We start from the raw sequence: 22439 nt of genomic DNA on the forward strand, positions 1-22439 counted from the left end.
CCCCTTCCTCTGGCTGTATCTATCATACGTATCTCCCAATGAGTTTTATAAATATCTGGCATCCTACCAGGACGTGATCATAAATCATTCTCCCATGCTTTGCACACACTTCGAATATTCCCCTTGCTTTTTGAATCCCTGTAATTCTCACCTTCCCTCACTTTCAACAGTGTGCTCACCTCTTTCCATGCAGATGAAGTAGATAATTTGAAGAAATGTTTCAGCTCACGGTCATGAAGTCAACACCAATTCCTGCATCTTCACCCATTGGCGATGCCACTCCTGTTTAAACTGAAAGTCATTTCTATTCCTGGAAAAGCCCATTTTTCTCAAATGTATCCGCTTCTCTCCTGCTCTCTGAAGGATGTTATATTATTAATTGTAAACTGAAACTCTTCTACCAGCAAACACCCATGTCTTCCCAGTCCATTCCCTTTCATCTTTTTCAGTTTATTCATTCTTGAAACAAAATCTCTGAACCAGTTTAACTCTAGTTCCTGCCCAATGAATTTCCTCCTTCCAAAGTAAACGGAAAGAGCAGTGCAGGGTTAGTGACAATCTCTGGGCGCCCCTCAAACAGTTTGGTTTACTACGGGTGATCTCCCTGTTACTATTGACCTGCGTATACATAAACCTTTATAACATTATAGTTATCTCTCCGTAATTAAATCCAATGAATGTTTCTCAGTATTTTACTTGGACCCAAGCAGAATTGGACTATGACCTCCGTCAGGAACTTTATATTTTCAAGGTCCTCTGACATCACAAACTCCCCACTGCCTTTAAACTAGTCAGTTCCTGCCAGTGTACTGTGTGCAGTTCTCCTCAAACAATACTATTTCCACATCTCAAGACTCCATTGTAGCCCTCTTCTCTCTTTTTACTATATACACCATCTTCAAAAACTGTTATAATTATTCAGTCTTCGGCTGTTACCACTATGATAAGAATGTGTAAAAACGAATGCTAGATTTCATTTATGAGGTGTCATCCATACTTGCATGGGAGGCAGGCACCTACAATGAAATGTATATCCGACAGAAACCGGGATCTTCCTCCCCAAATAAAAACTACTACTCCTCTCATCTGCAGTCTGAGATAGTGGCTCCACTAATTATTTGGGGCTCAGTCATTGACATAACGTCCCAGAACCACACAAACAGAACCAAAGATAGATTTTCTCTCTACAATGAACACTCTCAGCTCTTTTCATCTCCTCCTTGATATCCACATACATAGTTCCAGCTACACTTATCCTGCTTCACTTTCAGGTTAAATGTCAGTGCCTCAGAGATTCCTTCTTTAAATTACTAGCTAAGTAACTCTCCTCTCCCCTTTGTGTTGAATAGAGCCTACAGGCAACACATGTAATATTTCACGATATCTCTACTCATCATTTTTAGTTTTCTTTTCTTTTTTTCCCGTTTTCCTCTCTGGACTAATTTCAGAAAAGTCAACTGTAGAGTCATAAAGCAACTTTCTCTTGACTATTACATATGAATTGTAAATCCACAGAAATTCCATGTACACAGTAACCTAATCTACTCTCAGTTGGCCTGTGACCAAAGTTCTTTAATCAAATTAAATAACTATCTTTAAATTAAAAATTCTTTGACTAATAAATGACTTTGATTCCTCCTGGGGAATTTTTTCTTTAGTAATCACCAGAAACAAAATGTGTCGGAAAACTAGGTTTGTGTCTTTACTTAAGTATGAAACTACCACACTCCTGACTTCAAAGTTTTAGTCTCTTTCTATAGAAACAGGCATAGAATTGTCTGTGGGCTCCTGTTAATATCTGATAACATCATATATTTTATAATCATAAAGAAAGAACTCCTTTAATCTGGATGCCAAATCAGGATAAATCTAATCAAGGAACAACTTCCCTAACATAAGCTTTTCCTTCTCAACAGGTTCACCACTTAGATACATGTAAGGAAAGTATAAGTGATTCCTTTAATTTGCTGATATTCTAAAAGCGTCCAAAAGCAATCTTGATGCCTTGGCCGGAGGTCTCACTGTTTTGTGAATTGTAGCCAGTTCTGGGAAGAGAATTTGCAGCAAGTGGATTAGTCTTTTATAAATATGTTTAACCTACAAACAGTCCATCAGGCTGTGGGCTTTGTGTGGCTTTACATAAAGACTGGTTTTGTTTGATGATATCAAACATTCAAGGAATATATCTTTAGGGTTTTAAAGCATTTGTATTTTAATACCAAGGTAAATAATACTTAAATTATAATCAATTACATGAAGTTTCCAGGGATGCAGGAGAGAAAATATACAATTGGAGAAATTGGGCTTGGCCAAGGAAGAGATGATTTTTCAATTCTTACTATGGGCTTGGGAGTAAACAATGAGCAATATTTGTAGATTTTGTGACAGTGAGCTGAAGACTTTCCTAAAATTATCTGATTAATCTGTCTAGTAGAAGGTGATTCCTTTTGTGGAAAGTGAGGAGCGTACTGAGAATGATTAAAAATCAAAAGACATGGAGAGCCCGGAGGAAGATGGCGGAAGAGTAAGACGCGGAGATCACCTTCCTCCGCACACATACATCAGAAATTCATCTACACGTGGAACAACTCCTACAGAACACCTACTGAACGCTGACAGAAGACCTCAGACCCCCCAAAAGGCAAGAAACTCCCCACATACCTGGATAGGGCAAAAGAAAAAAAGAATAAACAGAGACAATAGGATAGGGACGGGACCTGCACCAGTGGGAGGGAGCCGTGAAGGAGGGAAGGTTTCTACACACTACAAGCCCCTTCGCGGGCGGAGACTGCAGGTGGCGGAGGGGGAAGCTTCGGAGTAGTGGAGGAGACCGCAGCCACAGGGGTACGGAGGGCAAAGCGGAGAGATTCTGGCACAGAGGACCGGTGCCCTCAGGCACACACCAGCCCGAGAGGCTTGTCTCCTCACCGACCGGGGCGGGCGGGGCTGGGAGCTGAGGCTCGGGTATCGGCTTTCAGTCGGAGCGCAGGGAGAGGACTGGGGCTGGCGGCAGGAAGAGAGCCTGAATGGGTTAGTGCACCACGGCTAGCCCGGAGGGAGTCCGGGGAAAGGGTCTGGAGCTGCTGAACAGGCAAGAGACTTTTTTCCCTTTTGTTTCCTGGTGCGCGAGGAGAGGGCATTAAGAGGGCTGCTTGGGGAAGCGCCGGAGACGTGAGCCGCGGGTAAAGCGCGGACCTCGGAGACGGGCGTGGGACGCTGGGGCTGCCGCCGCCGCCGCCGCCGCCGCCGCGGGGCCTGTGTGCGAGCGCGGGTCACTGTCCGCCCCGCCTTCCGGGGGGCCTGTGCACCCCACCACTGCCGGGGTCCTGGGACCCGGGGATGGCTTTCCCGGTAAAGCGCACGGAGCGCCACGGGCTGCTGCAACGTCACGCTGGCCTCTGCCGCCGCAGGCCCGCCCCACACTGCGCGCCCCTCCCTCCCCTCTGCCTGAGTGAGCCAGAGCCCCCGAATCAGCGGCTCCTTTAAACCCGTCCTGTCTGAGCGAAGAGCGGATGCCCTCCGGCGACCTACGCGCAGAGGCGGGGCCAGGTCCAAGGCTGAGACCCGGGAGCTGTGAGAGCAGAGAAGAGAAAGGGGAATCTCTCTGTGCAGCCTCGGAGGCAGCGGATTAAAGCTCCACGGCCCACTTGATGTGCCCTGCGTCTGTGGAGTGCATGAATGGACAGCGAATCATCCCAAATTGAGGAAGTGGACTTTGAGGACAAGATTTAAGACTTTCCCCCCTTTTCCTCTTTTTACAACGAATTATCCCAAATTAAGGAGGTGGACTTAGAGAGCAAGATTTCAGACTTCTCGCACTTTTCCTCTTTTTACAACGAATTATCCCAAATTGAGGAGGTGGACTTGGAGAGCAAGATTTTTGATTTTTCCCCCTGCTCTCTTTTTGTGAATGTGTATGTGTAATCTTCTGTGTAAGATTCTCTCTGTATAGCTTTGCTTCCACCATATGTCCCAGGGTTCTATCGGTCCGTTTTTTTTCAATAATTACTTTTTAATTTTAATAACGCTACTATATTTCATACTTTATTCTATTTTACTTTACCTGCTCTTTCTTTTTTTCCTACCTTCCCTTCCTCCCTCCCTCCCTCCACTCCTCCTTTCCTTCTTTCTTTTTCTTTCCTCCCTCCCTCCCTCCCACCCTTCTTCTTTCCACTTTCTTTTTCTTTCCTTCCTCCCTCCCTCCCTCCTGTCTTTCTTTCTTTCTTTCCTTCCTCCCTCCCTCCCTCCCTTCTTCCATTCACTCTTCCTTTTGCTTTCGTTCCTCCCTCCCTCCCTCCTTTCTTTCCTTCTCTCTTTCCATCCTCCCTCCCTCCCTCCCTCCTTTCTTTCTTTCTTCCTTCCTTCCTTCCTTTCTTCCCTTCTTCCTTTCTTTCCCTCTCTCTTTCTTTCTTCTACTAATTCTTTCTTTCTGCTTTTTCTCCCTGTTATTCTGAGCCGGGTGGATGAAAGGCTCTTGGTGCTGCAGCCAGGAGTCAGTGCTGTGCCTCTGAAGTGGGAGAGCCAACTTCAGGACACAGGTCCACAAGAGACCTCCCAGCTCCACATAATATCAAGCAGCGAAAATCTCCCAGAGATCTCCATCTCAACACCAGCACCCAGCTTCAGTCAACGACCAGCAAACTACAGTGCTGGTCACCCTATGCCAAGCAACTAGCAAGGCAGGAACACAACCCCACCCATTAGCAGACAGGCTACCTAAAAACATAATAAGGCCATAGGCACCCCAAAACACACCACCAGACGTGGACCTGTCCACCAGAAAGACAAGATCGAGCCTCAACCACCAGAATACAGGCATTAGTCCCCCCCACCAGGAAGCCTACACAACCTACTGAAACAACCTTAGCCACTGGGGACAGACACCAAAAACAACGGAAACTACGAATCTACAACCTGCAAAAAGGAGACCCCAAACACAGTAACATAAGCAAATTGAGAAGGCAGAAAAACACACAGCAGATGAAGGAGCAACATAAAAACCTACCAGACCTAACAAATGAAGAGGTAATAGGCAGTCTACCTGAAAAAGAATTCAGAATAATGATAGTAAAGCTGATCCAAGATTCTATTTCCAAGATCCATAATCTTGGAAATAGAATAGACAAAATGCAAGAAACAGTTAACAAGGACCTAGAAGAACTAAAGATGAATCAAGCATCGATTAAAAACACAATAAATGAAATGAAAAATTCTCTAGATGGGATCAATAGCAGAATAACTGAGGCAGAAGAACGGATAAGTGAGGTGGAAGATAAAATAGTGGAAATAACTGATGCAGAGCAAAATAAAGAAAAAAGAATGAAAAGAACAGAGGACAGTCTCAGAGACCTCTGGGACAACATTAAACACACCAACATTCGAATTATAGGGGTTCCAGAAGAAGAAGAGAAAAAGAAAGGGACTGAGAAAATATTTGAAGAGATTTTAGTTGAAAACTTCCCTAATATGGGAAAGGAAATAGTTAATCAACTCCAGGAGGCACAGGGAGTCCCATACAGAATAAATCCAAAGAGAAATACGCCAAGACACATATTAATCGAACTGTCAAAAATTAAACACAAAGAAATCATATTAAAAGCAGCAAGGCAAAAACAACAAATAACACACAAGGGAATCCCCATCAGGTTAACAGCTGATCTCTCAGCAGAAACTCTACAAGCCAGAAGGGAGTGGCAGGACATAATTAAAGTGATGAAGGAGAGAAACCTGCAACCAAGATTACTCTACCCAGCAAGGGTCTCATTCAGATTTGATGGAGAAATTAAAACTTTTACAGACAAGCAAAAGCTGAGAGAGTTCAGCACCACCAAACCAGCTTTACAACAAATGCTAAAGGAACTTCTCTAGGCAAGAAACACAACAGAAGGAATATACCTACAATAACGAACCCAAAGCAATTAAGGAAATGGGAATAGGAACATACATATCAATAATTACCTTAAATGTAAATGGACTAAATGCTCCCACCAAAAGACACAGATTGGCTGAATGGATACAAAAACAAGACCCATATATATGCTGTCTACAAGAGACCCACTTCAGACCTAGAGAAACATACAGATTGAAAGTAAGGGGATGGAAAAAGATATTCCATGCAAATGGAAATCAAAAGAAAGCTGGAGTAGCAATTCTTATATCAGACAAAATAGACTTTAAAATAAAGACTATTAGAAGAGACAAAGAAGGACACTACATAATGATCAAGGGATGGATCCAAGAAGAAGATTTAACAATTGTAAATATTTATGCACCCAACATAGGAGCACCTCAATACATAAGGCAAATACTAACAGCCATAAAAGGGGAAATTGACAGTAACACAATCATAGTAGGGGACTTTAACACCCCACTTTCACCAATGGACAGATCATCCAAAATGCAAATAAATAAGGAAACACAAGCTTTAAATGATACATTAAACAAGATGGACTTAGTGGATATTTATAGGACATTCCATCCAAAAACAACAGAATACACATTTTTCTTAAGTGCTCATGGAACATTCTCCAGGATAGATTATATCTTGGGTCACAAATCAAGCCTTGGTAAATTTAAGAAAATTGAAATTGTATCAAGTATCTTTTCTGACCACAATGCTATGAGACTAGACATCAATTACAGGAAAAGATCTGTAAAAAATACAAACACATGGAGGCTAAACAATACACTACTCAATAACGAAGTGATCACTGAAGAAATCAAAGAGGAAATTAAAAAATACCTAGAAACAAATGACAATGGAGACACGACGACCCAAAACCTATGGGACGCAGCAAAAGCAGTTCTAAGGGGGAAGTTTATAGCAATACAATCCCACCTTAAGAAACAGGAAACATTTCGAGTAAACAACCTGACCCTGCACCTAAAGCAATTAGAGAAAGAAGAACAAAAAACCCCCAAAGTTAGCAGAAGGAAAGAAATCATAAAGATCAGATCAGAAATAAATGAAAAAGAAATGAAGGAAACGATAGCAAAGATCAACCAAACTAAAAGCTGGTTCTTTGAGAAGATAAACAAAATTGACAAACCATTAGCCAGACTCATCAAGAAAAGAAGGGAGAAGATTCAAATCAATAGAATTAGAAATGAAAAAGGAGAAGTAACAACTGACACTGGAGAAATACAAAAGATCATGAGAGATTACTATAAGCAACTCTATACCAATAAAATGGACAACCTGGAAGAAATGGACAAATTCTTAGAAATGCACAACCTGCCAAGACTGACTCAGGAAGAATTAGAAAATATGAATAGACCAATCACAAGCACTGAAATTGAAACTGTGATTTAAAATCTTCCATCAAACAAAAGCCCAGGACCAGATGGCTTCACAGGCGAATTCTATCAAACATTTAGAGAAGAGCTAACACCCATCCTTCTCAAACTCTTCCAAATAATATCAGAGGAAGGAACACTCCCAAACTCATTCTACGAGGCTACCATCACCTTGATACCAAAACCAGGCAAGGATGTCACAAAGAAAGAAAACTACAGGCCAATATCACTGATGAACATAGATGCAAAAATCCTCAACAAAATACTAGCAAACAGAATCCAACAGCACATTAAAAGGATCATACACCATGATCAAGTGGGGTTTATTCCAGGAATGCAAGGATTCTTCAATATACGCAAATCAATAATGTGATACACCATATTAACAAGTTGAAGGAGAGAAACCATATGATCATCTCAATAGATGCAGAGAGAGCTTTCGACAAAATTCAACACCCATTTATGATAAAAACCCTGCAGAAAGTAGGCATAGAGGGAACTTTCCTCAACATAATAAAGGCCATATATGACAAACCCACAGCCAACATTGTCCTCAATGGTGAAAAACTGAAACCATTTCCACTAAGATCAGGAACGAGACAAGGCTGCCCACTCTCACCACTCTTATTCAACCTAGTTTTGGAAGTTTTAGCCACAGCAATCAGAGAAGAAAAGGAAATAAAAGGAATCCAAATTGGAAAAGAAGAAGTAAAGCTGTCACTGTTTGCAGATGACATGATACTATACATAGAGAATCCTAAAGATGCTACCGAAAAACTACTAGAGCTAATCAATGAATTTGGTAAAGTAGCAGGATACAAAATTAATGCACAGAAATCTCTGGCATTCCTGTACACTAATGATGAAAAATCTGAAAATGAAATCAAGAAAACACTCCCATTTACCATTGCAACAAAAAGAATAAAATATCTAGGAATAAACCTATGTAAAGAGACAAAAGACCTGTATGCAGAAAATTATAAGACACTGATGAAAGAAATTAAAGATGATACAAATAGATGGAGAGATATACCATGCTCCTGGATTGGAAGAATCAATATTTTGAAAATGACTCTACTACCCAAAGCAATCTACAGATTCAATGCAATCCCTATCAAACTACCACTGGCATTTTTCACAGAACTAGAACAAAAAATTTCAAAATTTGTTTGGAAAAACAAAAGACCCCGAATAGCCAAAGCAATCTTGAGAACGAAAAATGGAGCTGGAGGAATCAGGCTCCCTGACTTCAGACTATACTACAAAGCTACAGTAATTAAGACAGTGTGGTACTGGCATAAAAACAGAAAGATAGATCAGTGGATCAGGATAGAAAGCCCAGAGATAAACCCACGCACATATGGCCAACTTATCTTTGATAAAGGAGACAGGAATGTACAGTGGAGAAAGGACAGCCTCTTCAATAAGTGGTGCTGGGAAAACTGGACAGGGACATGTAAAAGTTTGAGATTAGATCATTCCCTAACACCATACACAAAAATAAGCTCAAAATGGATTAAAGACCTAAATGTAAGGCCAGAAACTATCAAACTCTTAGAGGAAAACATAGGTAGAACACTCTATGACATAAATCACAGCAAGATCCTTTTGGACCCACCTCCTAGAGAAATGGAAATAAAAACAAAGATAAACAAATGGGACCTAATGAAACTTCAAAGCTTTTGCACAGCAAAGGAAACCATAAACAAGACCAAAAGACAACCCTCAGAATGGGAGAAAATCTTTGCAAATGAAGCAACTGACAAAGGATTAATCTCCAAAATTTATAAACAGCTCATGCAGCTCAATAGCAAAAAAACAAACAACCCAATCCAAAAATGGGCAGAAGACTTAAATAGGCATTTCTCCAAAGAAGATATACAGACTGCCAACAAACACATGAAAGAATGCTCAACATCATTAATCATTAGAGAAATGCAAATCAAAACTACAATGAGATATCATCTCACACCAGTCAGAATGGCCATCATCAAGAAATCTAGAAACAATAAATGCTGGAGAGGGTGTGGAGAAAAGGGAACACTCTTGCACTGCTGGTGGGAATGTGAATTGGTACACCCACTATGGAGAACGGTATGGAGGTTCCTTAAAAAACTACAAATAGAACTACCATATGACCCAGCAATCCCACTACTGGGCATATACCCTGAGAAAACCATAATTCAAAAAGAGACATGTACCAAAATGTTCATTGCAGCTCTATTCACAATAGCCCGGAGCTGGAAACAACCTAAGTGTCCATCATCGGATGAATGGATAAAGAAGATGTGGCACATATATACAATGGAATATTACTCAGCCATAAAAAGAAACGAAACTGAGCTATTTGTAATGAGGTGGAGAGACCTAGAGTCTGTCATACAGAGTGAAGTAAGTCAGAAAGAGAAAGACAAATACCGTATGCTAACACATATATATGGAATTAAAAAAAAATGTCATGAAGAACCTAGGTGTAAAACGGGAATAAAGACACAGACCTACTTGAGAATGGACTTGAGGATATGGGGAGGGGGAAGGGTAAGCTGTGACAAGGCGAAAGAGAGGCATGGACATATATACACTACCAAACGTAAGGTAAATAGATAGTGGGGAGGAGCCGCAGAGCACAGGGAGATCAGCTCGGTGCTTTGTGACCGCCTGGAGGGGTGGGATGGGGAGGGTGGGAGGGAGGGAGATGCATGAGGGAAGGGATGTGGGAACAGATGTATATGTATGACTGAATCACTTTGTTATAAAGCAGAAACTAATAAAAAATATTAAAAAAAAACAAAAGACATGGAGAAGGTCTGAAATATTTGTGAGGTATAGAATAAGACTTAATCATCTAGATATAGTACAATGGCCAGGGATATTTGAAAGATGTTGGGAGATTTGTGAACCCCACCAGATTTAATATCCTAGTTAGATTCAGTCATGGAAGAAGCAGGTACTTGGAGCCCTCCAAGATTGGAATCTTGACCAGCAGATGTGATGAATTTGGAAGGAATATGAAAAGAGGAATATAGAAATTGTTGGTCTTCATAACTATATGTTGAAATTACTTAATTTGATTCATTTGGAATAAAAATGAAGACAGGTTGCCACAGATGTTAAGAGAGTGGGGTCAGTGCATTGCAGGTTCTCCTAGCATTTCGGGTCAGGGAGGAAACTGACTAATAACTTGAAATATCATGGGTTAATTAACTTTAAAAACTCTTTGATTTTTATGTCCTAATAAGTAAATTTGGGATGCTAATATTTCCCTTATGAGAAGCAGTAGCCAAAGCCTTCTTAGTTTGCCCGTGGGAAAGAAGAGTACTCCTCTTTTCTCATAGACCACTTCACATTTGCAGGTGAGGTGTTTGTTCACTCCCAGGTAAAGGTTTATGGGTTCATGACTGTTAAGTCTGAAAACTCTAGATAGGATTCAAGTCTCATGACTTTCTTCTCTTTCCTTCGATTTGCCTGCTTAGAGTAAACAGTGTCGCTGAGAGAGTATACTAGCAGCTGAGTTCTTGGCAATGTGCCCCAGGTGAGTGGGGACTTGCTCTTTGTCCTGACATGGTAACTCTGTTTCCGGTGGATAGAAAAGTGTCACCCCTTGGACTGAGTGCTCTAAGTCTATCCTGGTGGGAGTCAAGGCTCTGAGCACTAGTCCTGTCGTCTGGCATCTCTGTGAGTATCGTGGAGTAGGGCAAGGGCTAATACAGCAACCGTCTCCTTTCCAACATTACACCGATGTGCTCCAGACTCCATGAAGGCTGTGATGGTAAAGAGGGCACATGAGAGGTTGTATTTCTCTCCCCTCAGCCATGGGCTTGCCGGGGGTGTGACTCACTCCATAAGCGAGTCTGCGATGCAGTGAGCTCTGTCATGTGATGGACGCAAGTGGAGGGATGAGCAAGAGCAGAAGTTCAAGGTCTGGTTGGGGAGGAGGTGTGTGGACGGGTGAGTTCAACATGTCCAGGGTCAGAGGTGCTGGCTAGAGGGCTGTGCGGGGCTGAGGGGGCAGGAGAAAGAGAAGAAGCCCTTCAGCAGGACTGGCCCAGAGGGGAGGGTGGAGCCAATTTTGCATTTTTTCTTGTTTTTCCAATTTTTAATGTGTTTTCTCAGAGTACAGTTGACTATTTTGAAAGCTCTAAAAAGTCAAAACAAAATATTCCCTCTCATTCTTGCTCCAAACCAGCCCTTTTCCCCCGGTTTATGTAATCTTTGTTCAGAAACTGGAAGCACTTTACCGAAAGCATTTTTTCCTTAGTTGGTGCATTGAGGAGGATATAGTAGGTAGAGGAAAACTTAGAAAACTGTGGCCATATGTGAAGCCCTGGAGAGGCCTGAACCATCGAGGGTCTCTGATTAGTCTGTGAACAGGGAAGACAGGAGGAAGCTACAGGAGAGACAATGATAGTCAAAGCGGTGAGGTCCCAGGAAACGAGGAGGGAAAGAGGGACCTCAACCCACAGGAAAGGTCAGTTGGGGATCATCTTACAGTTTGGCAGCCCCGGGACCACTGGCTTGTGAAGTTGAGCCCGGCTATCCTCATATCTGGTGATGAATGCACGCTACGTGTGGAGGTTAGGTAGGCAGCAACTGCGGACCCCAAGTTGTATATACAGTCTGTTCATTCACACAAAATGGTGGACATTGCATCAAAGCTCTCTGACTTTTTAATGACTAATTCACCTGTAGCTTTTATTTATTGGGTTTTGTTATGTTCAAACATGTCATGTCAGCTCACTGAATCACTCAACTCTCTTGAGAGGTTACTAAAGTATTTCCCACATGAGAACAGTGAGGTTTGTATTGGGAAATACTTTGCCAGTAGTCACTGCTGATAAGTGGCAGAACATGTATATTGCCTGGCTTGTGCTAAGTCTGTAGGTTTAACTGAAAGTAGTGGGCAGCAGGGATATTTATGAATTCCCAAGTACACATTTTTTAATTGCCAGTCAGCTCAGAATTAACATCCTCTTGTGGACTGTGCAGGTTATTTCACACCACCACTATTGTGATGCTCCTTTACCATGAAAGTCACTCTGTATTCAGAGTGTGCCCATCTCTGTGATGCACCTGAAAGGCATACGCTAAGTCAGCCCAGAGGAACATTGGACTTGACGTCAAACAGGGTTTGAGCTTTTGAAACACTCAGCTGCCTTTTCTCAGTACTGTCACCTTCTACCATCACCTCTGGATATTTGGGGAAATGCGGCAGCCTGAACCAGAAAGTCCAGCATGTTTTTAGGAATCAGTGACTTTCAAGACATGTGACTGTGAACTTCATGCAGAACTGGGGTAATGTCAATTGCAGGTTTCTTTGAGTGAAATGTCTCTGGAATCTTGTTGAAGTCAATGTAGAAAAATCTCTCCAATACTGTCACAATCCTGTGAACGTATCAATCTTATTAATCTAAACTTCTGCATATTCCTTGGCCTTAGAGGAAAGGATGACTCTGTTGTTACTGGCGCTAAACTTCAACGCAGCCCCCATTGTTTCAGTCCCTCCCTTTTGGTGCTTTTCCTCATCTTTATCTCGACAACATCCTGCCCATTTTATTTTTCGTTTCTTTTACCCTTAAACATATATTCTAAATGTCAGTATCCTATAATATGTTTCCAATTTCTTGTATATTCCTCCATCTCCTAAATTTTCTGTGTTAAAGGTCAATATTTTAAACATATTCACAGACAGTAGCTTCAGGAAGAACCCACTTATCTGAAGGTCAATAGTAAGTTTATAGGGGCGAACCCCGCTGTCCACATTAGAGACATGATCTTAGGGTAAGAGGAATTCAGCACAACCACCTGACTGCAAGTGGACTTAAACGCTGGCCCAGCAGAGGTTTTTTTTTTTTTTTTTTTTTTTGCCTTATAACAAATTTAATCAGTTATACATATACATATGTTTCCATATCCCCTCCCTTTCAGCAGAGGTTTTTGAATAGTTTGCATTTGGAACCATTTTGCCCCCAAAACAAACTGTGCCTTGAGTTTCAAAAGGGAAGTTGCTTAAATGTAGCTCATGTATATAGTGTTTGAAAAATAAAGAAGGCCTAAAATTTAATCAGAAAATGATGGCAGTGAGAGGCTACAAAATAGAAAAATCTATGTGAATTCAGCAAAGTGAGACTCTATGTGAATATAAGTAACACGGTGGGAGGGTAGTTAGTGGAGAGCATCACAGAGGGAGCAGCCTAGAATTCATGTGTAGAGAACTAAAGAAATGAATTTTATGTGAGCAAACTTTTAACAGACTTTTCTTTCCCTATCAATAGCAGAGACTTCACACTGGGGAAGAGCTCACTGAATGTAAATAATATGAGGAGATTTCACATGGAACTCAACGCCACATGAGTGGCCTCTCACAGGACAGAAACGCTATGCTTGCAATCGATTTGGAAGAGTCTTCAGCCTTTATTCATCATTGAATTAACATAAGCTAATTTATACTGGAGTGAAACCATGCAGGTCTCATCAATGTGGGAAGCCCTGCAGGCAGTGCTGTAACCTTAGATGACATGAGAAAACTCACCATGAAGTGAGCCCCTATATATGTTATAAATGTGGAAGATACTTTAGCTGGAGCCTCACATTTAAATACACCAGAAACTCACACTGGAGAGAACCCTTAATGTGATAAATGTGGGACACACTTCAGCAGAGCCTTAACTTTTGTTCACACTGAAGAACTCATAAGGTGAGAAGCCCGCTGTCTCAAAACACTGTAAAATCTGGTGCTTCAATTATTCTATTCCGTTTATATTTTCTCTTAATGTGCCCCTCATGACTTAAAATTGAATTACAAATAAATTTAATTTTTCACAAGAGCCTTAGTCCTGGAGAATTTGTGGACCTGGCCATGCAATCCCAAGAATTCAGTCAGGAAGGGGCTTATTCCTGCAACAGAATTTTTTAGCCAAAAGTTTTTTTCCCCCACCAAGAACAGATAGATAGGTCAGGACCGAGAAGGTGGAAGATCATTCAAGAAACACAACATTGTAAAGCAACTATACCCCCAATTAATAAAATAAGGTAAGATAAAATAAAATAAATCATTGCAGACATGGAGAGTTCCATTTTCAGATTTGGAGAGGGTAAGGGCTGCATGATAAGGTCTGGCTCCTCTTCAGATAAATTGCTTTTACTTTGTTGGCCTAAAAACATTCATTATAACCCTAAAGTCCTCTGACGCCTAATGGGTGAAAGCATGGTATTGTAGGGGGCTATGAAGCATGGGATGTTGCCTTCAACATTTGTGTGTCTGTGCTCCTGTCTGTGTACATGCACACACACACACACACACATGCAAGCAAGGGAGAGAGCATATAGCATCCATCTGATCCTAAAGAGAAAATGTGAGTCTGGAATCAATGGTATAAATGTGTCATCAGGAGAGAGAGCATCTAAGTCACCTTATTCATTAATTTATCAAAACTTCAATTATTAACAAATATTTACTGAAAGCTTCCAGGATTTCAGAACTTGGCTTGTGATGAGGACTAAATTGTAAATAATACAATGTTCCTATCTTCGTAGAACTCTACATTCTAACGCAGTCAATTCAAATACACTGCAATATAAAATTTCTGATATTAAAAATCAAACATACACAAGGGTTTACAAATTGTGTAACTACAAAATGTTTGCTCCTAATTTACAAAGAAAAGTTGCCACTTTGCAAAATAAAATTGAGATTTAGAACAGTGTCGTTAGAGAACTTTGGAAGGCCCAAAATTGTCAAAAAGACTGGGTTATTAAAAACTTTTTTACAAAGTTCTGAACCTTTGAAAAGCTGTTCTACGAGATAGGGAAGAATAACGATAGATTTCCATTTCTAACAGCCAAGCTATTTGTTCAAAATATTATGAATTAAGTATTCTTAAATTAACTGTTCAATTACAAAATACATTTTTGAAAATCAATAATGGTTTTTGTGAGAATACAAAAACTGCTGCTCATTCCCACTAAAATTCCATTTAGCATCCATTTTATTGGAGATTCAGTGGGGCACCATTTTATTTATTTCTTTATCTTCTTCCAGTTTTACTGAGATATAACTGACATAGAGCACAGTGTAACTTTACAGTGTATAATGATTTGACTTACATATGTTATGAAATGATTATCAGACTAAATTTAGTGAACATTCATCATCTCATATAGACACAAAATTAGAGAAATAGAAAAAGGTGTTTTTCTTGTGATGGGACCCCTTATAATTTACTCTCTTAACCACTCGTATGTACAGGAGACAGAAGTGTTAATTATCTTTATCCTGTGCTAGCTTGCATCCCTGGTGCTCCATCTCTCTTACAGCTGGACGCTTGCAGTTTGGGCCACCTTCATCCAGTCCCACCCCTTCCCACGCCCTGACTCTGTCGATCAGAAATCGGACTGTTATTGGATGAGTTTGCTTGCTTGTTGGTTGGCTGTTGAAATATAGCTGATCTACAACACTATGTTACTTCTTGTTACACAGCAGAGTAATTTGGAATTTCTATACATTTCAAAATGAGCACCGGGTCCTCTGCTTGGGGAGGGGCCAGGGCACCGGCGCGTCTGAGGTCCGGGGCCCCGCCTCCAACCTCAGAGACAGGCCCCTGCCTGCGGAGGCCGAGGCAGCCTCCAGGTGCCAGAGGCTATGCTGGGATCGCGCCACTTCTCTCCGTTCTCCGACCCCAAGTTCCCGCGGCGGCGGCAGGGACCCTGGGCCGGGGTGTGCGCCGAGAGAGGGAAGCGGGTGCGGTTCCGGCCCCGCGGGGCTGAGCCCGGCCGGTGGGAAGCCCTCTGCCGGGCCGAGGAGCCTCTGTACCGCCCGTGGTGCTCCCATGACTGCCGCTTCCCCTGAGCGCGGAGGAGCGGGACCGTCTCCTGGGCCTGGAGGCCGCCCCGCTCCTCTCCTCGCCGCCTCCAGGGCTCCCGCCACGCATCCAGCACCTGCGACGTCAGCGAGGGGGGCAGGAGCTCGTGCGGGGATGGGCCCAGCCGCGATCGCCGCCCCCGCCCGGAGCCCTGCCTTGTGCTCCGCCCGCTCCGCTGTCGCTCCTTCCCGGCCCTGCCGGCCGAGCTGCAGGCGGAGCCGGGGAGAGACGGACGCCAGAGGCGCCGTCGGGGTTCTCCAGGCCGGTCCGGGGACACCGGGCCGCTTCCACTTCTGGCTCCACCGATTTCCCGGTCTGTAGCCTAAGAGCCGAAGGTCGCAGCGCTGCGCCGCTTCGCTGGCTGCACGCTGCGCGTAGGGCCGGCGCTGGAATAACAACGCGGGGTCAACTACACACTGCACCCCGCGTACTACTTCTTTGATCCTTGTCTCTGCTGTGAAAGGGCCCCGAGTTCGCATCCTGGTCGAAGGAAATGTTCTTTGTAAATGTTTTGCGGAAGGTGCTGTGTCCCCTGTCAAAACAAGATGTTTAGTGACTTGAACTGTCAGAGTCATCCGCTGGTGCTGGCCGTGAGGCTGAAAAACAGGTCACGGCCCCAACCCCATTTGGGTGCACAGAACCCGCAACAGCTGCCAGACTCCGCTGGCCATTAGCCCTCAGAGAACCTGGACTCTTAGCGGCTGGACTCCAAGCCAGGGGTGGGGCTGGAAAGGTGGATTTCTGTCCCTCTGGGAGCCACAGAAGTTAGTGGTGAATTGATGGATGAGGATCTGTGCCCAGCAAGTAACTATTGTGTGGAACTCTTTGGACCCCTGCACGTGACCAGACAGGGAGCACAGGGACAGGACAGCCTCACTCACTGCTGGTGGCTGGGGATACCAACAGGAGGGGACCATACATGAGCAGAGGAGGGCACCCTGGGGGAGGAATAAACCCCTCACATCTTGGGCAGATTTTGGTAACTTGTTTTTTGTTTTGATTGTAGTTTTCATATTTTCTGGCGCAGGGCTAGTACAATCAATTCGCTTTGGAATGCTGGCCTCTAAGGAGGGATGTTTGCACTGTAACTCGAGAGAACAGGCCACTTCATCCTACATCCCATCGGCCAAATTCCACACCCAGCTTGTGCTGGTAGGAACTGCAAGCTAAGAGTGGTTTTCATATTTTTAAATGGGTGAAAATAATTCATAAAAGATTATTTGCAACCCACGAAAATATATAGCATTCAAATTTCCTTGTCTATAAATGATGTTTTATTGAAACACAGTTATACTCCTTTATTTATATTTTACTCTAGCTGCTTTTTGGCTACAATGACTGAGCTGAGTAGAAACAACAGACATCATATGGCGAATCTAAAATATGTACTCTCTGGTCCTTTACACAAGTCTGCCAACCCCTGCTCTAGAAAAGCCGGAAAAAAAAATTTTTGAAACTCATATGCTGGGATTTATACTTTTAAAACAGTTAAATATTTAGCGAATTTTGTCCCTGGAAATAAACTTTAAGTAGAAGTAAATATGTTACATTTATCTCAGAAATCTCTGTTAGAATAAACACTAATTCACGATTAGTCCTGCACTGAGGAAGGGAATCCACCTGCAGATATTTTTATTTTCATCTCAGAAATAATGACAAATTAGTGTAACTAAAACCTAGCACCCACTCAAATGAGCATCAACGGCAAAAACTGCTAGATATTTTTGAGCCTCAAAGTAGGACATTGTAAGCCATAAAAGTATTTACTTTAAATTTTGGTTCAGCGACATCTCTTGACTGTGGCAGTGTTTACCAAAGTTAATTCATCATGGAGAATTTCATCAAGAATCATTTTCTAATAGAAAACTATCAAGAGTTAATGCACTATAATTCACATTAGAGTAAAATAAACTAAAAAACAATCACATTGATGAAGCAATGAATATGTAATTTACATAAGAATATAAAAATATATAACAACAAAAACATCACTTATTACCTTATTTTCTGTTATTAAATATAAAAACATATTATGCAACTTCCAGGTGTTCTTGCATCTGGTAAGCCATTTCATTCTTAAAAGGGCATTATTGCATAATGAAACACATAAGTAAATGCATTTTTAGATTTTTATTTTGTATTTAGGAATACATTTAACTTTAAATTTACCAAAAGTGTATATAATCGCATTGGGACTATATACAATAAAGAACACACCGGGAAATACTGGATTTTATGGTAAATGTGTTATTTTGGATTGCTTTGGATTATAAAACAAAAAAAGAGAAATTAACAGCCCAATATATATATAGCAAGATAACAATCCTTTTGTCTGTTATCCTTTAAAAGTGTAACTGGTTGAATTTTGAATAAAATGGATGATGAAAGGGATTTTAAGAGGAACGTACAGCAGAATTTTTATACTTATAAAATCGTTACTGATTTGCAAACATATATGTTTGAACTCTAACAAATTTAAAAGTACTTATTTTGCAATATAGAGAACAGCTAACCTAGATCTTAAGACAGGAAATCCAGCTTTGCTCTCCCCAATTCATGCAGACAAAGTTTTCCAAAATGGAGAATTTTGTAAAATACTTTTACTAACCAGTCTTTCTAAACATATATTACTTTTCAAAATTCCAGAACTGAGACTGCTTTAAATGTCAATTTTGTTTTAGGTACAGCCAACTTTCTATTGTAGACTAGTAGTGACATTTGGTAACTGTACAATGTATGAACGTGTCTATTTTTCTTAATGTCAGAAATATTAGTTTGCAATTTATTCTTATTACCTGCCTTAGAATATAGAGTTCTATGAAGAGAAAGGCATTGTGTTATTTACAGTTGAATCAACGTAACAATCCAGGTTCTGAAATGTTGGAAGTTCTCATGAAATATTTCATAATTGAAAAATTTATAAATGAATGAACAAGGTGATTTAGCTTATTTTTCTCCTGCATGAATCCTTTATGCTAATAATTCCTGAATCATATTTTCCCTTTATGATCAGATAGTTGTTACAGTGTCCCTCCCTTGCATGGGTGTGTGTGTGTGTGCACTCAGATGCACGTACACACAGTAATGTTGCAGCTAACGTCATGGGTTTAAAAAAAATATTTGTTTAAGATTTTTTTTGATGTGGACTATGTTAAAAGACTTTTATTGAATTTCTTACAATATTGTTACTGTTTTATGTTGTGGTGTTTTGGTTGCAAGCCATGTGAGATCTTAGCTCCCCGACCAGGGATTGAACCCGCCCTCCCTGCATTGGAAGGTGAGGTCTTAACCTCTAGAATGCTAGGAAAGTCCCCATGGTGGCCTTTACAGGCCCTAGGATACCATTTCTCAACCCATTAGACTTCCGTGGGCCCGAGGGCTACAACGAATGTTTTGGCCAACAAAGAAAAGGAAAGGGAACTGAAAAAGGGCCAGAACTCATCATGCAGCCTGTGCGCTCTCTCTAGCTAGCCTTCTTGAAGGTTTAATTGACAAAATAGACACTGTCTCTATGGTGATCTTTCTCCCAGACCTTTTTTTAGTACCATTTTTCGACATCAAAGAGTAAAGCTTTAAAGGTAGACTCACCAATGGCTCTCTGTGGGATCTCCTTTGTGTTTATATGATTTAGTATATGCCACCCCTTATCGTTCTAATATATTCTTAAAGTAGAACTCTTTTTATGTCTTCAAAGATCTTTCACCTTCTCAGTCCTGAAGATATCTATCTGTTCTTCTTGGACAAAACAAAACAAAACAAAAACAAAGAAACCCTGGGCTACAAAATGCTAAGCAGGGATTAAACCACCTCTGACTCTGAATTTTTGAGTTCTTCCTGTCCATGAACCCACAATTATTCACCTTTCTTTAAATATAATTAATGTATATATTTTTAAAAGTCATATGGGAAATAGTAAATGAAAGTTAAGTAATAGAATTAATTGAAGCAGCAGAGGTTAATCACAAAGTATGTGTGTATTTATCCTTGAAGGCATTCATCCCGAACGTGTATACAAATACTTGGACGCTAATGGAAGTGTAAACACGTATCATACTATATTGTACATTTTCAGTTAACATTCATCGTTGTTTTCCGATTGATCCCAGTCTGTGTAGCTATGATGATAATGTTATAAAGAAAGAATGTATCTAATTGATCAACAGTGACAGAGTATTAACAGAAAACGGGCCCATGCTTACTCATCACAATCTTTCATCATGTTGAATGACACATACTCACTCAGTAGTGCTTATATATTTGCAAATACTGATCTACTGAAGCAGGTTGGCTTCGTTTCTCCTTACTTGATCCTGAGTATGGCTTTCAGCACTTCTCAAAACCCTTCACTCTCAACATATTTATATGGTATATTTAAAAAGAAGACAATGGCTGAAGGACTTAATTATTGACTCACTTGCATGCTAACACATTCTTTATAGACTATTTTCCCAGTATGAGTTTTCTGATGTGAATAGCAAGTGAAAGATTTTCCACATCCTCTTTAGAATGGGCATCTCCTCAGTGTGAGCACTTTCTTGTTCAGTCAGGAATAAGGAATCACTGAAGAATGTCCTTCCTTCATTACACTGAGACTATTTTTTCAGTGTGAACCCTGTCATGTCTCATGAGTCCATGACTAATGGAACTCTAGCATCCATTTCATCCGATTTCTTCTCCAGCAGTGATTAGATGGTGTACCCCAAGAGGGCTCTCCTTGTAGTAAACCTTGGGCTGTCTTCTCTACTGTGTCAGGGATGCAGCCCACTCTGAGTTCTCTGTGTATTCTGAGGCTGGAGCTCCACCTGAAGGCTCTTGCACCATGATTCCAGGCTCAGGGTTTCTCTCCACATGACTTTCCTGGCGAGTTAAAAGGGATAATTTCTGGCTGAAGGCTCAATATCATTGATTAGAGACACAGGGTTTCTACTCGGATTGAATTCTCGGGTGTTTATAAAAGTGGGAGCTCTGGGTAAAGGCTGCACCACATGGACTCCAGACATAGGGTGTCTCTCCTGTGAGTTTTCTAGTGCGTATAAGCGTGAGAGCTGCGTTTAAAGGCTTTTCCACATCCATTGCATTTGTCGGGTTTCTCATCAGTGTGAATTCTCACCCATGACTAAGGTTATGGCTTTGGCTAAGTGCTTTCTCACATAAATGATATTCATTGTGGTTTCTCTCCTGTGTGAATGTGCTCATGATATTGAAGGGTTGCATGGTCACCGAAAGCTCCTCCACAGTCATTCCAAGCATAGGGCTTCTCCCCTGTTTGAGTTTATTGGTGTGAATAAATGTCAGCTCTCTGGCTGCAGTACCTTTGTAAGGTTCGTCTCCTCCAGTGCGAGCCGTTGGTGTATACATGCGAGGCTTCAGCCGAATTTTTTCACACGTTCAGGACATTTGCAAGAGTCACTCCAGGGTGCACTCTCTCATGTTGTCTAAGGTTGGAGGGTGACTAAATGCCTTCCACATTCTGAGTTCTGCATGATTTCCCTCTCGTATAATTAGCTTAGGTCTCTCGCATTCGGGCTGAAAGTGCAACACACGTGGAGTTAAGGTTGCTGTTTGCAAAATGTCCTCATATCCATTGCATTCTGTGAGCTCTTCTCCAGCATGAAATCCCTGCTGTTGACAAGGAAAGAGAGGCTGTTAAAAATTACTGACATAATACTCATTCAGTCATTTCTCTACATGGGAATTCTAGGCGGCGCCCTCCGTGATGGTCTTCATTCAAAATCTCCGCATACTAGTTACTTTCACAGGTGATGTTCCTTTGCTGAATTCACACAGATTTTCTCTCTGGTAAACCCTCACTGGTCATAGCCTTCTGATTAAGTTTTAGGTCTTCTTTAGGTTTCCAACACTATATCCATGAGCTCTGTTTAATCAATTACATTTTCATTGACGCTCAGGTCAGAGTTTGACATGAAATGTCAAATGACATGGGTCCTCAGATTGTTCCATCCTCCATTAAATGGATAGAAAATCTCCTGGCCCCATGTCCGAGGCCACGGAGGGCAGAGCTAGGGTGGAGGCTCTGATGTTGCTGATTCCCACGTGGGGAGGAACCAAGGTGACTGAGGACAATTGCATCCGGGGGAGCGGGGTGGGCCACAGGGAAGGTGGGGTGCTAAAGACCTGGAATGGGTGTTGGAGAACAAATGACGGTTCCTTTCACCAAGAATTATTAAATAAGAATTTTGGAAGAGGTGTCCTTGCTGTGGAGACAAGACTCTCCAGGAGACCATGGTAAGGGTTACCTGGGAATTAATGTTAATCCTAGGAACT

The sequence above is a fragment of the Mesoplodon mirus genome (assembly GCF_964341445.2).
Source record: "Mesoplodon mirus genome assembly, contig: HAP1_SCAFFOLD_317, whole genome shotgun sequence".
Lineage (NCBI taxonomy): Eukaryota > Metazoa > Chordata > Mammalia > Artiodactyla > Ziphiidae > Mesoplodon > Mesoplodon mirus.